This window comes from Terrapene carolina, unplaced genomic scaffold (genome assembly GCF_002925995.2).
Source record: "Terrapene carolina triunguis isolate 2854851 unplaced genomic scaffold, T_m_triunguis-2.0 Scaffold120, whole genome shotgun sequence".
NCBI lineage: Eukaryota > Metazoa > Chordata > Testudines > Emydidae > Terrapene > Terrapene triunguis.
The window spans coordinates 2481048-2495078 of NW_020664471.1; positions in this window are offsets into that span (position 1 = coordinate 2481048).

Consider the following 14031-nt stretch of genomic DNA (forward strand, 5'->3'; position numbering starts at 1 on the left):
ACACTAGTCCATGGGTGGTTTGTTGCTTTTCACTGTATTTCCACTGGCTTGCCAACAGTTTTACTGTAGGCTCCCTCACCAGCTCAGGAAGAATTCAGCACCATGCCCAAGTCTCTTTTAGACCCTTCCTCAGGACATGATTCATTAATTCAAACACAAAACAAGAAAACAAAGCTATTCCCGAGAATGGGCTGCAGAGGCCAGAGGCCTTTCCCCTTGCATCTCTCTCTCTGCCCCTGGAAAAGGGACACACCTCTTCCCTTAAAGCCCTGCTGAATCATGTGACAGGCAGGCAGGGCTTAGCTCTTTTCTGCCTGTCCCATCCTGTCACATTTACCATAGTTAAGTACCCAGTATAGACCGTAGTATTCCAGGGGGTGATCTGAAAAGTGCCATGTAGAGAGAGACTGGCAGATCCCTGTAACATAATCGGTTGCTTCTGTGTTGTCTTTTTTTCAGTGCCATGTCACATTGCAAGCTCACACCTCATTTGCTGCCTACTCGGAGATAGTGTGCTCAGATACCACAGACATGTGCATGGGATGGGTAGAGCTCCCCGGCATTACGCCCTTCCACTTTTCCATTAAACAGTTATATTTTTTTTCCTTCAGCTGTATTAGTTGGCATTTTTGTAGGTTGACTCTCATCATGCCATTTCCTGCTCCTTTTTCTGACTCTTGATGAGATGCTTAATATTTATACTGATGTGACTGAGATCAGAACCTGCAGTACTAGAGAATCAATGCAGCTTAATGTGACAGAGTGGGAAGTGTAGGTCTCTCTCAACATGTTTAATTTTGACAGTTCTACATAATCAGGATATTTTACCTGCAAGAGATGCGTGAAGGCCTGTCTTGAGTCCCCCTGGAATACAGAAGGTGGGTTCTTACTCTAGCTTGGATATTCTGGGCCTGATTCTCCACAACCTGGCATCTTGTGTAATCATTTACAGCTGTGCAAAGGGGTTGTAAAATGCTATCGGTTCTAATGAGGCACCATTGTACAACTACGTTGTACAGGTGTAAATTACTACACAAGGCGCAAGACAGGGGAAAATAAATTCTTGTCTTATGTTCACGCTACTGGTCTATTTTATGCTGGAGCAACATTAGATTTTACAAGAGGGGAATAAGCAAATATTTGTCCTGGATGCTTCACTGTATTGCACATAATAATGTAGAATTAGACTTTATTGTTGTGTATTTCTGTGCACAGAACGAAGATCTAGTTTCAGTCACCATGACCCCTACTTTAGATTAAGAGAACACCAAAACAAGACAGAGCAAAGGTTAGGACAGGAGAGAGCACAGGGTGTGTGTCTCCTCGCACAAGCTACTGCCAGGCTCACTCTGAACTAAACCTGAATTGCCTGTAGTGTAGACAGCAGAGTTTGTAGAGGTTTCAAGTTACAGTTCATAGAAAACAAAGGTTAACAGTTACATAGCTAAATACACCACCATCATCTCAAAAAGCTATGTAAGTAGTTGGTGTTGATCCCCATACTTCTACATTTTCCAAATTCCGTGTTTGCTGAAAAGTGAAATTCGGACCAAAAAACTAGCTATCAGCTTATGGAAAATATCTTGGAGCAGGTATTCAGGGCAGGGGGGGGGGTGGAATTATTGTTGATGCAGAGAAATATATTTCAACAACACAAACCTTGGCTGTTCAATGTTAAGACTGAGAATTTGCATGTGGATATTCTCAATTAATGCTCATGTGAGCAGCCTGAGTTGCATGCTTGGAGGCGACAGTAGTTGGGGAGAGGCAAATGAGTTCTGTCAAAATCAGAATAGCGCCGAGTGCCTCCACAAAACAGGATCAGGGCATGCACTGTGGCAGACTTCCTAGGCATTCTGGCATTGGCCAGGGAAATTACGAAGATATTTCTTCCCTACTTCACAGATGAGGGTCTGACACTCTCTCATCCAGTGAAGCGGAGTGCAAAACACCAGGAACCAACAGGATGTTGATGCAGAGCAGACAGCTGAGGCATCTCAGGACTGGTCTACACTACGAGTTTAGGTCGAATTTAGCAGCGTTAAATCGAATTAAGCCTGGACACGTCCACACGACAAAGCCCTTTTTTCGACTTAAAGGGCACTTTAAACCGGTTTCTTTACTCCACCTCCGACGAGGGGATTAGCGCTAAAATCGGCCTTTGCGGGTCGGATTTGGGGTAGTGTGGACGGAATTCGACGTTATTGGCCTCCGGGAGCTATCCCACAGTGCTTCATTGTGACCGCTCTGGACAGCACTCTCAACTCAGATGCACTGACCAGGTAGACAGGAAAAGCCCCGCGAACTTTTGAATTTCATTTCCTGTTTGCCCAGTGTGGAGAGCACAGGTGACCACGCAGAGCTCATCAGCACAGATAACCATGATGGAGTCCCAGGATCACAAAAGAGCTCCAGCATGGACAGAACGGGAGGTACGGGATCTGCTCGGCATATGGGGAGACGGATCAGTGCTAGCTGAACTCAGTAGCAGTAAACGAAATGGCAAAATATTAGAAAAAGTCTCAAAGGCCATGAAGGACAGAGGCCATAACAGGGATGCACAGCAGTGCCGCGTGAAAATTAAGGAGCTAAGGCAAGCCTACCACAAAGCCAGAGAGGCAAACGGAAGGTCCGGGGCAGAGCCGCAAACATGCCGCTTCTATGCGGAGCTGCATGCGATGCTAGGGGGTGCAGCCACCACTACCCTAACCATGTGCTTTGACTCCATCAATGGAGAATCACACAACAGGGAAGCGGGTTCGGGGTACGAGGAAGATGATGATGAAGACAATGAAGATAGCTCACAGCAAGGAAGTGGAGAAACCGGTTTCCCCAACAGCCAGGATATGTTTATCACCCTGGACCTGGAACCAGTAACCCCCGAACTCACCCAAGGCGTGCTCCCAGACCCTGAGGGCACACAAGGGACCTCTGGTGAGTGTACCTTTGTAAATATTACACATGGTTTAAAAGCAAGCTTGTTTAATGATTAATGATTAATTTGCCCTAGCAATCGCGGCCAGTACAGCTACTGGAAAAGTCTGTTAACGTGTATGGGGATGGAGCGGAAATCCTCCAGGGACATCTCCAGAAAGCTCTCCTTCATGTACTCCCAAAGCCTTTGCAAAAGGTTTCTGGGGAGGGCTGCCTTATCCCGTTCGCCATGGTAGGACACTTTACCACGCCAGGCCAGTAGCACATAGTCTGGAATCATTGCATAACAAAGCATGGCAGCGTACGGTCCCGGTGTTTGCTGGCATGCAGACAACATCCATTCCTTATCTCTCTTTGTTATCCTCAGGAGAGTGATATCATTCACGGTCACCTGGTTGAAATGGGGTGATTTTATTAAGGGGACATTCAGAGGTGCCCGTTCCTGCTCGGCTGAACAGAAATGTTCCCTGCTGTTAGCCACGCGGTGGGGGGAGGGCTGAAGTGATCATCCCAGAGAATTGGGTGTGTGTGTGGGGGGGGTATTTGGGTTTGTGCTGCATGTTAACCTGGAAACCGCAGCCCCTCCTTTTACATTGCAAACCCATTTTAAATGGCCAACCCAACGGGTGCTTGGTATGGGAAATGAGGACGCTACTGTTTGAAACCATTCCCACATGTTAAGAAGGTTAAAAAAGCCAAAAGACTGTGGCTTATCATGGCTGCCTGCAAGCCGAAATCTGTTGCCTGGCACTGCGTGAGTGATCTCTCACACCAAACCAGCAGGCCCTCAATATAAGAGGAAAAATGCGACCTTGTAACGAAAGCACATGTGCTGTGTAATGTGAACAGCAAAATTTAACATGAAAGAGTGTACCCATTGTTCTCTAAAATGTGTCTTTTTTAACCACCTCTCCCTTCTCCTCCACCAGCTGCAAATGTTTCTCCTTCACAGAGGCTAGTGAAGATTAGAAGGAGAAAACGACGGACTCGGGATGATATGTTCTCGGAGCTCCAGATGTCCTCCCACACTGACAGAGCACAGCAGAATGCGTGGAGGCAGTCAATGTCAGAGTGCAAAAAAGCACAATATGAACAAGAGGAGAGGTGGCGGGCTGAATCGCGGGCTGAAGAGAACAAGTGGCGGGCTGAAGAGGATAGGTGGCGTCAGCTTGCTGACAGAAGGCAAGAGTCGATGCTCCGGCTGCTGGAGCATCAAACTGATATGCTCCAGCGTATGGTTGAGCTGCAGGAAAAGCAGCAGGAGCAAAGACTGCCGCTACATCCCCTGTGTAACCAACAGCCCTCTCCCCAAGTTCCATAGCCTCCTCACCCAGACGCCCAAGAACGCGGTGGGGGGGCCTCCGGCCACCCAGTCACTCCACCCCAGATGATTGCCCGAGCATCAGAAGGCTGGCCTTCAATAAGTGTTAAAGTTTTAAAGTTTTAAACTGCAGTGTGTCCTTTTCCGTCCCTCCTCCCTCACCCCTCCCGGGCTACCTTGGCAGTCATCCTCCTAGTTGTGTGATGAATTAATAAAGAATGCATGAATGTGAAGTAACAATGACTTTATTGCCTCTGCAAGTGGTGCTCGAAGGGGGGAGGGGAGGGTGGTTAGTTTACAGGGAAGTAGAGTGAACCGGGGGGGGTGCGGGCGGAGGGTTCATCAAGGAGAAACAAACAGAAGTTTCACACCGTAGCCTGGCTAGTCACAAAACTGGTTTTCAAAGCTTCTCTGATGCGCACCATGCCCTGCTGTACTCTTCTAACCACCCTGGTGTCTGGCTGCGCGTAATCAGCGGCCAGGCGATTTGCCTCAACCTCCCACCCCACCATAAATGTCTCCCCCTTACTCTCACAGATATTGTGGAGCGCACAGCAAGCAGCAATAACAATTGGAATATTGGCTTCGCTGAGGTCTATACGAGACAGTAAACTGCACCAGCGCGCTTTTAAATGTCCAAATGCACATTCTACCACCATTCGGCACTTGCTCAGCCTATAGTTGAACAGGTCCTGACTACTGTCCAGGCTGCCTGTGTATGGCTTCATGAGCCATGGCATTAAGGGGTAGGCTGGGTCCCCAAGGATAACGATAGGCATTTCAACATCCCCAACGGTTATTTTCTGGTCCGGGAAGAAAGTCCCTTCCTCCACCTTTTGAAACAGACCAGAGTTCCTGAAGACGCGAGCATCATGTACCTTTCCCGGCCATCCCACGTTGATGTTAGTGAAACATCCCTTGTGATCCACCAGGGCTTGCAGCAGCATTGAAAAGTATCCCTTGCGGTTTATGTACTCGGTGGCTTGGTGCTCCGGTGACAAGATAGGGATATGGGTTCCGTCTATCGCCCCACCACAGTTTGGGAATCCCATTGCAGCAAAGCCATCCACTATGACCTGCATGTTTCCCAGAGTCACTACCCTTGATATCAGCAGGTCTTTGATTGTGTTGGCTACTTGGATCACAGCAGCCCCCACAGTAGATTTGCCCACTCCAAATTGATTTCTGACTGACCGGTAGCTGTCTGGTGTTGCAAGCTTCCACAGGGCTATCGCCACTCGCTTCTCAACTGTGAGGGCTGCTCTCATCCTGGTATTCTGGCGCTTCAGGGGAGGGGAAAGCAAGTCACAAAGTTCCATGAAAGTGCCCTTACGCATGCGAAAGTTTCGCAGCCACTGGAAATCGTCCCAGACCTGCAACACAATGCGGTCCCACCAGTCTGTGCTTGTTTCCCGGGCCCAGAATCAGTGTTCCACACCATGAACCTGCCCCAGTAACACCATGATTTGCACATTGCTGGGGCCTGTACTTTGTGAGAGGTCTATGTCCATGTCAATTTCCTCATCACTCTCATCGCCGCGCTGCAATCGCTGCAATCGCCTCCTCGCCTGGTTTTGCTTTGGCATGTTCTGGCTCTGCATATACTCCAGGACAATGCGGGTGGTGTTCATAGTGCTCATAATTGCCACGGTGATCTGAGCGGGCTCCATGATCCCAGTGCTATGGTGTCTGGGCTGAAAAAAGGCGCAAAACTATTGTCTGATGGAGGGAGGGAGGGAGGAAGGAAGGGAGGGGCGAGTGACGACATGGCTTACAGGGAATTAAAATCAACAAAGGTGGCTGTGCATCAGGGAGAAACACAAACAACTGTCACACAGAATGGCCCCCCCAAAGATTGAACTCAAAACCCTGGGTTTAGCAGGCCTTTGATTTCACGGAGGGAGGGGGAAGCAAATGAATACAGAACAAATCTGGTCCATCTATTTTTTACATCTTAAGCTGGCAGCAGATGGTGCAGCATGACTGATAGCCATCGGCATCTTCTGGGTGCTTGGCAGAAAATGCTGTATTACGACTGCTAGCCATCATCGTCAAGACGGTTCAATAGGACTGCCGGCAGGACTGAGTCTCCAGGAGACAAAACATGTCTGCCCAGGTGCCTCTGACCGAACTCACTGAGGAATATGATGATGATGGATATCAATCGTAATACACCATCCACTGCCAAAAGGCAAGGAGCTGCTGCTGTATAGCAATGCAGCCCCATGTCTGCCAGCACCCAGATAGGCGATGACAGCTACCAGTCATACTGCACCGTCTACTGCCAAAAGGCAATTAGCTGCTGCTGTGTAGCAATGCAGTACCACGTCTGCCGGCACCCAGATGACATATGGTGACGGTGAGCTGAGCTGAGCTGAGTGGGCTCCATGCTTGCCGTGGTATGTTGTCTGCACACGTAACCCAGGTAAAAAGGCGCGAATCGATTGTCTGCCGTCGCTTTGATGGAGGGGGAGGGGACTGACGACATGTACCCAGAACCCCCCGCGACACTGTTTTTGCATCATCAGGCATTGGGATCTCAACCCAGAATTCCAATGGGCGGCGGAGACTGCGGGAGCTGTGGGATAGCTGCCCACAGTGCAACGCTCCGGAAGTCGACGCTAGCCTCGGTACTGTGGACGCGGTCCGCCGACTTAATGCACTTAGAGCATTTTATGTGGGGACACACACAATCGACTGTATAAAACCGATTTCTATAAAACCGGCTTCTGTAAATTCGACCTAATTTCGTAGTGTAGACATACCCTCAGTGAGGCTGTGTAATACTGACAGACCCCAGTTGACAGTGAGCGGGATCAAACTGGGGACCTCTGGAGCTTAGTGCATAAGCCTCTACCGCATGAGCTAAAAGCCAGCTGGCTCTTAGCTAAGGTTGTAGAGCCAGACTCATTTAATTCTCTCTCTTTAAGTGGTCTCAGTGCCACTAGATAGGACAGAACAGCACACCCAGACGGTGTGTGGGTTACAGCTGCAGCTATAGGGCTAGTCTACACTAGAAGTGCTACAGCTGCACCAATTCAGCTGCGCCACTGTAGTGCATCTGGTGAAGGCGCTCTGTGCTGAGGGATGAGAACTCTCCTGTTGGCATAATAAAACCACCTCCAAGAGAGGTGGTAGCTATGTCCATGGGAGAGACGCTCTCTCACTGACAGTGCTCTCCACACTGGTGCTTAGGTTGGTGTAACTCACATCGCTTGGGGGATGGCTTATTCACACTCTTGAGCAACATAAGTTACACCAACATAACCTGTAGTGTCGGCAAGCCTCTCAGGTTTGAGTGTAGTGGAGAGGGTGGGAGCTCTGCTTCTGACAGCCATCTAATGTTTGCAAGTACGAGGCTCTCATCCTACTGGTGGGTGAGCTGCTGATAACAGGTACCAGACATTCATGCATCTGAACCAGATTAACTATAAGTAAAGACAGGAACAAACTATGTTCTGTGCTGTTTCGGAAGCTGAGCTTGAACCTGATTCCAAGCAATCCAGACATGGTGCTACCCCTGTACGATGCAGAGTATGTGCTTCTGATTTTTGTTCTCTGATGAGATGAACTAAATTTTTTTATGGAAACAAGGTGGGTGAAGTTATGTCTTTTATTGGACCAACTTCTGTTGGTGAGAACGACTCTTTCAAGCTATATAGAGCTCTTCATATTTGTTATGGACAGACAAGGCTGTCTCAGTGTTTCTGGTTTTTCAGTATAGAGGTAGAATTAATGTTGTTTGGGTGACCTTTACCGTCCTACTCCAGACTTTCTAATCTTTAGGATATAACTTTAAGCAAACTTCCTGGTTTTCTAATACTTGTTTTCTCAATATTGTCAACGTTCCTGTTAAGGTTTTACACCCTGAGGCTACTAAGAAATAATCTCAACTTCAAAAGGAAGCAGTCAACTTCAAATCAAGTAAATTAAAAAAAAAAAGTTTAAAGCAGTCTCATTCCCCTCTCCCACAGACCTCTGCCAAGTTGTGTGCTTTCACAATTCTATTTTCCTTTAAAAGAGAGAGAGAGAGAGACACAGAGAGAGACAGAGAGAGAGAGAAGAAGATTCTCTCTCCTCTGTTGCTGTGTGAAAGACCCAAACAAACAGAGGAAGAAGTGAAATCAACTGTATACAAAGTGCTGTCAAGTGCACATAATAAATAAAATTATATGCAATTATTTTTCTCTCTAATCTCTTTCAGTTATAGTCATTTAAATAGTTACTTGTAAAGGAAGTAGGTAGAACAATTCAGATGAGTGAATTTTAAGTTGACAGTGTCCCATTAACACCAACTTAAATATTTACCTAGAAAATAAAAATGTAATCCATTATAATTTATAGGTGTAAAGCCTAAACACTAGGGTGTTTTCGATAATCATTTATAATTGAACATGCCAAATAACTTCTTAAATCTACTGCAAATGCTTTCTTAAGAACCATAACATCTTACTGCAGTGTCTTTTCTTTGTCCTCACCTGCCCAGGAACAGCACATCTTCATCTGTATATATTGCAGTTATCTTTTACATTGATTCAACAAGCCTCTTGTTTAACGCACAGTCAAGGCTGAGCCACATGATCCAGCATGCTCTTTGCTTCAATGGTGCCTCTGTGTATCCCTGTTTGACTAGGTTATCCTTACATAGAGCATCTTAGTGAAGTATATTCAGGTTTCACATGAATAAATAACACAAGTGGGTGACAGGGCTTACATAGCCCCCTGCTGCAATACACACTGCCTAGGGGGTTGACAGAACTAGTCTCCTAATCTAGGATTTACTCTTCTGCCCTGTCAGGGACTCCTGATCCAGGGATAGGAGAGGAAAAATCTCATATGCAGTTTAGGTTTTAAATCCCTCAGTCTGAGAGCATGATGCATCTGTGCACTGCAAACATATCTGACAGCCATCGGACCCAGGGGAGGATCAGCTTCAAGAAGCCTTACCACTGATCCCCTGCTTTCCTTCCTTCATTCTCTGCTCCTACTCTAACTCCTGGTATATGTAATTTCCCTCAACAGCCAGCTTGACAGGGAACAACCTATAGAGCCATCACAAGACACTAGCCAGGTGATGCCAGCACCCAACAGGGGAAACATAGTACAGTTATGATGAAAGGCCAGATTAAAACGAACTGTGTTTTAACTGCGGTGCATGCTATACAAGGGTCACGTGGCTTTAATAACTGACTCAATCCAGAATCCCAACCGCAGGCAAGAGGAGACATGTCAAACCTTGGCTATGAAACACAAGAGACAAAGAGAAGTGGTAGCAGTTCTAGTGGGTGTGCCAAAGCAGCTGGATAAAACGTTTACAGGAGACCCAGGTTAAGAAAAAAAAAATCTAGTCTCTGGGGTTTCTGGTTTGTTTAGCCAAAATAACACAAACCAGCAAAATCTCTGCATGCAGGGAATATGGCCAATGTAACAGTTTATTAAGTCCAAACCAAAGAATATTAATAGGGCAGCTATTGCCTTCAGACATTTGCTCAACAAACCCCTCTCTGTGGGGCGGATCCTGAGCTGGTGTCAGTTGTCACAGCTCCATCGTCAATAAGAGTGTTCAAATTGCGTTAGCTTTTAGGAAAGGGTTTAGTAAATAAATGTGTCTAGTACTACCTGGAATTCAGATTTATGTAACATCCGAAATGTGTCAAGATATTTGAAAGCTCAGAAATGCACAGTGGAATGCTATAATATGGCTCTTTGTTATGCTAATGATTTCTTCCCTGCCGCTCTTGCAAAGAGAGCCAGCCAGCCCATCAAACAGGATTGAAACCAGTGGGCAACCTTTTTCTTTACCTGCTGCTGCTAAAGGTTTTCTTACCACTAAGCTTGAGGGGCAAAAGCCGAGTCTTTCTTGGCACCTGTAAACAAAGCAGAGAGGAAAAACAACAGTTTCCCATTACACACCCACTGCCACATGGAGTGATCACTGGGGATGAAAAATGATGCCCCCCTTCCTACAGTGATGCTATAATTTACATTTTTTCTCTTCTCTCCCCCCCCCATCTCTTTATTCCCCTTGTCAGCAGCACTGAGACGAGGCAGTGTGGCAAAACCACTTACAAAACCTCATATAATCTAGGTACTTACGTGGCCCCCCTTGGTGTGATTCATGAAGATTTATTTTTTTTTATACTCATAATAATCTTATCCAGGAGAATTTACAGTTGGGGGATAGAGGAAGAGAGGGATTAAGTGACTTCCCCAAGGTAACACAGGCAGTCATGGCTGAGCCAGGAATTGCATGCACATCGCCTGAGTCCCAGCCCCCTAGACAATCCTTCAAGACCCCAAATATTCCACAGCAAAGGAGGCCTAAATTTTGCGGCAAGGTGCCTGACTCATGTAGCACTCCAGCAGGTGACTGGAAATTCTGTGGTGACTTCATTTAACTTAAAAATGTGAGGTTTTAAATAAATTCAGAATGTCAATAAATAATCCCTAGCCCCTGATTCAATATTAAATTGAAATATCGTCTTCAGATTTTAACAAGATTTTTGTATTGACAACACAGAACTGCATGTTAGAAGTTGACAAAGGGGAAATGGAGGTTTTGGTAGCTGGGCAGGGCCTACCTGGGTCTTTTGGCATCTTGAGGGGCTTGAAGGACAATTGGGATGATGGTTACGGTAAACTCATCTGGGTGTCTCATTTATAATGATCAACAGTGAAACAGTTAACGTTGACAAAAGATTGTCATCTTTCAGTATCAGACTTAACAAGCCATTGTCTTGAATGGGTAAGTTCAGATGACATAGCGCCATTGGTTCCGGCTGTCTGCAGCCTAAAGAAGACATCCCTGCATTAGTTTATGCTCAGTTCAAATTTTTAATGTTGTCTTCACAACTATGGGGACTAAAGACAGATCTTTAAATCTTAGATACTGGAGCACTGGTCTATGGCAAGGGGACGAGGGCAGGATTGCATGGCAAATCCCATCACTGCAGAATCACCAAATGCCCTATTTTGATCTGAGCATACAAAAGGGAACGGATCTCTTTAGACTTTAGACTAATGAATCTCCCTGTAAAACTAAGCCATATTTGCAACAAGGAAGAATGGGCCAAAAGAAGGAATAACATTTACTCAGTCTTCAGGGATCCAAAATTAAAATCTATGCAATTTAAGATTTCAGAAGTTATTCAAGTTAAGTTTACAGGAAACTAACATACGGTGGAGATGTTTGAAAAATGCAGCTAGCTGTAGATACATGCACTGAAATCAATTTCAGAGAAATTTGGGGCAAGAGCGTTACTGACCTTACATAACATTTACAAAATGAATCCACACATCACTAACCCTGTGTATATCAGCTGGCTATTCACAAAGTAAAGGACCACTAAAGTTTTAAGGCAACTGCTGATCACCTTACTCACAGAAGTGAACTTGTGGTAGCCAGATGGCTAAGAAAATGATTTGTAGGCAGAAGATCTGGTCACATGAGTAAGGTGAGCAGGAATTTGCCCTAAAATAATGATGGCTAAAAGAATGACTGATGATGGCAAAGAGTCTCATAAAGATGTTAGGGGTATACCTCGATGACTGAATAGATCATAGCACAGATACCTACATATATAGATATGATTTTGAGGTTAAAAATAAACCAGGTGATTTTGAAAAGAATCTGGTGACCTTTTCTGAATTCCACAGGAAAAGAATGCCAATAAATACAAAAACTGAGCTGAGACATGCAGGAATCTGTCTCAGAAAGCAATGAACGTGGCATTGGTCTGTGGGCAGTGTCTTTTTTTATTTGTACCGTATATCTGGTTAAGAGGAGGAGGGGACAAAAATTATAACTAATGGGCCATCCTATCAGCTGGTATGAATAGGTATAGCTTTATCAAAGTCTAGGGAGCTATATGGATTCACATCTGAGGATTCAGCCCAATATATTAATAATTATCTGATAGTCTTGGGCAAGCCTATGTGATTGTCATGTTGCTTGGAAACTGTCAGTGCCTTTAACTGCTTTAAGAGGCATATAGGGCACATGAAGCAGTTAGTATCACAGGGTTTACTACTTACTGCTGTGGCTTGTGGCTCATCTGGAGATTAGCTCTCAACTGGCCTTCTTTGGTTGCTCACCATGTGGTGTCTCTCATTTTCTGAATTCAAGTTACTCCCTCTTCATGACTCAGCCCTCTGGTCAGGTCACTACTGTCCTCCCTTTCTGGGGTTACAAAGGCACACCAGCCAAATGATCTATCTGCAATGAGACACTCTTCCAATCCACTTCCCAGATAGTACCACTTTCCCAGTGACCAGGAGAGTAATCCAGGCCCGCCCACCCACTACTCTGGGTTCCAGCACACAGACACTACATCCAGCAACCATGGTCTGCTCAAGTTCTGACCCTGTTGCTATGACCCTGGACTCTGTCCTACCTCTCTAGACATTGACTGTAGACCTCTCTGCAGACCCTCTCTTACCACCAACTTCCTCTCTTTATAAGCCTGTCCCAGGTCCTCCCCCAGCTGGGCTTCATCAGCCATTAGGCCTTATCAGTCCTTGGCTTCCCTCCAGGTGCAGCCTGTCGGCTAATTGGCCTATTTTATCTATTCAGGCTTTGTGTGGGATGGATACCCCATCACAGATGGCCATTACCTTGCATTCCTCAAGGAAAATACTGTGCTCAGAGGAAGAATGAAATAAACAGACTTCAAGGGGTCTGTTTGTCTTGTTTCTGCATGCTTGGTACATCTGAAAAGATATTTTCTGTTGTAAGCTGCACAATGATGTGGTGCTGTTAGAGAGGAATAACTAGCAGGAGAGATAAGGTGGGTGAGGTAATATCTTTTATTGAAACAACTTCTGAAGAGAGAAAAGCTTTAGCTTCAGGTCAAGATATTACCTCACCCACCTTGTCTAATATCCTTAGCCCAACATGGCTACAACAACACTGCATATAGCAGAAGAGATGTCATTTTCCAAATAAACAGCATTTCTTATTGATTTTTCCTGATACCCTAACCTGAGCTCTTATGCCTTTTCACTGAGCACATTGCCCAGTTCAGTATGGATCTTGAATGCAAGAGCTTTTGCACCAGTTTATACAGTAACTTTTGAGAATTCAAACAGGCTTGCAAACTTGCATACGTGGCCTATGGGCCCAGCGGAATTTGGTGGGAGAACTTTGCTTAGTTGCTGAGATTCATGAGAATAAAGTCTGCACCATCTTTCTGGAGACCTCTGCAAGACTGGAACATTAAAACACCTTCAGCCTCCGGGCTGCATTTGCAGTATCATAAATTATCTACCGCATTCCATGGCATAAAAGCTTGAGAAAGCAACCGAAAGCTGCACAGTTCTGACTGCAGCAGTGTCTGCATAATCACTCAGCTGGGTTCACATGTCTGATCCGAGACATTCCATACCTTACCACAGGCTTCTCTGATATAAAAAGCCACAGACCCTCTGTGGTGAATTTAGCCTGGCCTCACAGCAGCAGCAGCTTTGTTTTACCGACTCTGTGGAGAGCCAAAAGGGGTTGGGTTTTCATTCCAACCCCCTAATGAGTCCCTCCGCACCCAAAAGTGATCTTTGCTCAACTCACTAGGGCTAAAACACTCCTTACATGGCCTTTGAAACATATCTCACATTTTCAAAATTAATCTGTGCTGGATTAACTGATGCAGAAGCTCTGGGCACAATGCCGGAGTGATGTTTACGTTAGCGAAAATGGACCTCACAGAGATAGTTTGCAAACATCACAAGGCCAACTTGTGTAAACTCCCTTAGTTTAGTCATCTTTTTCCATCTGCCATAGA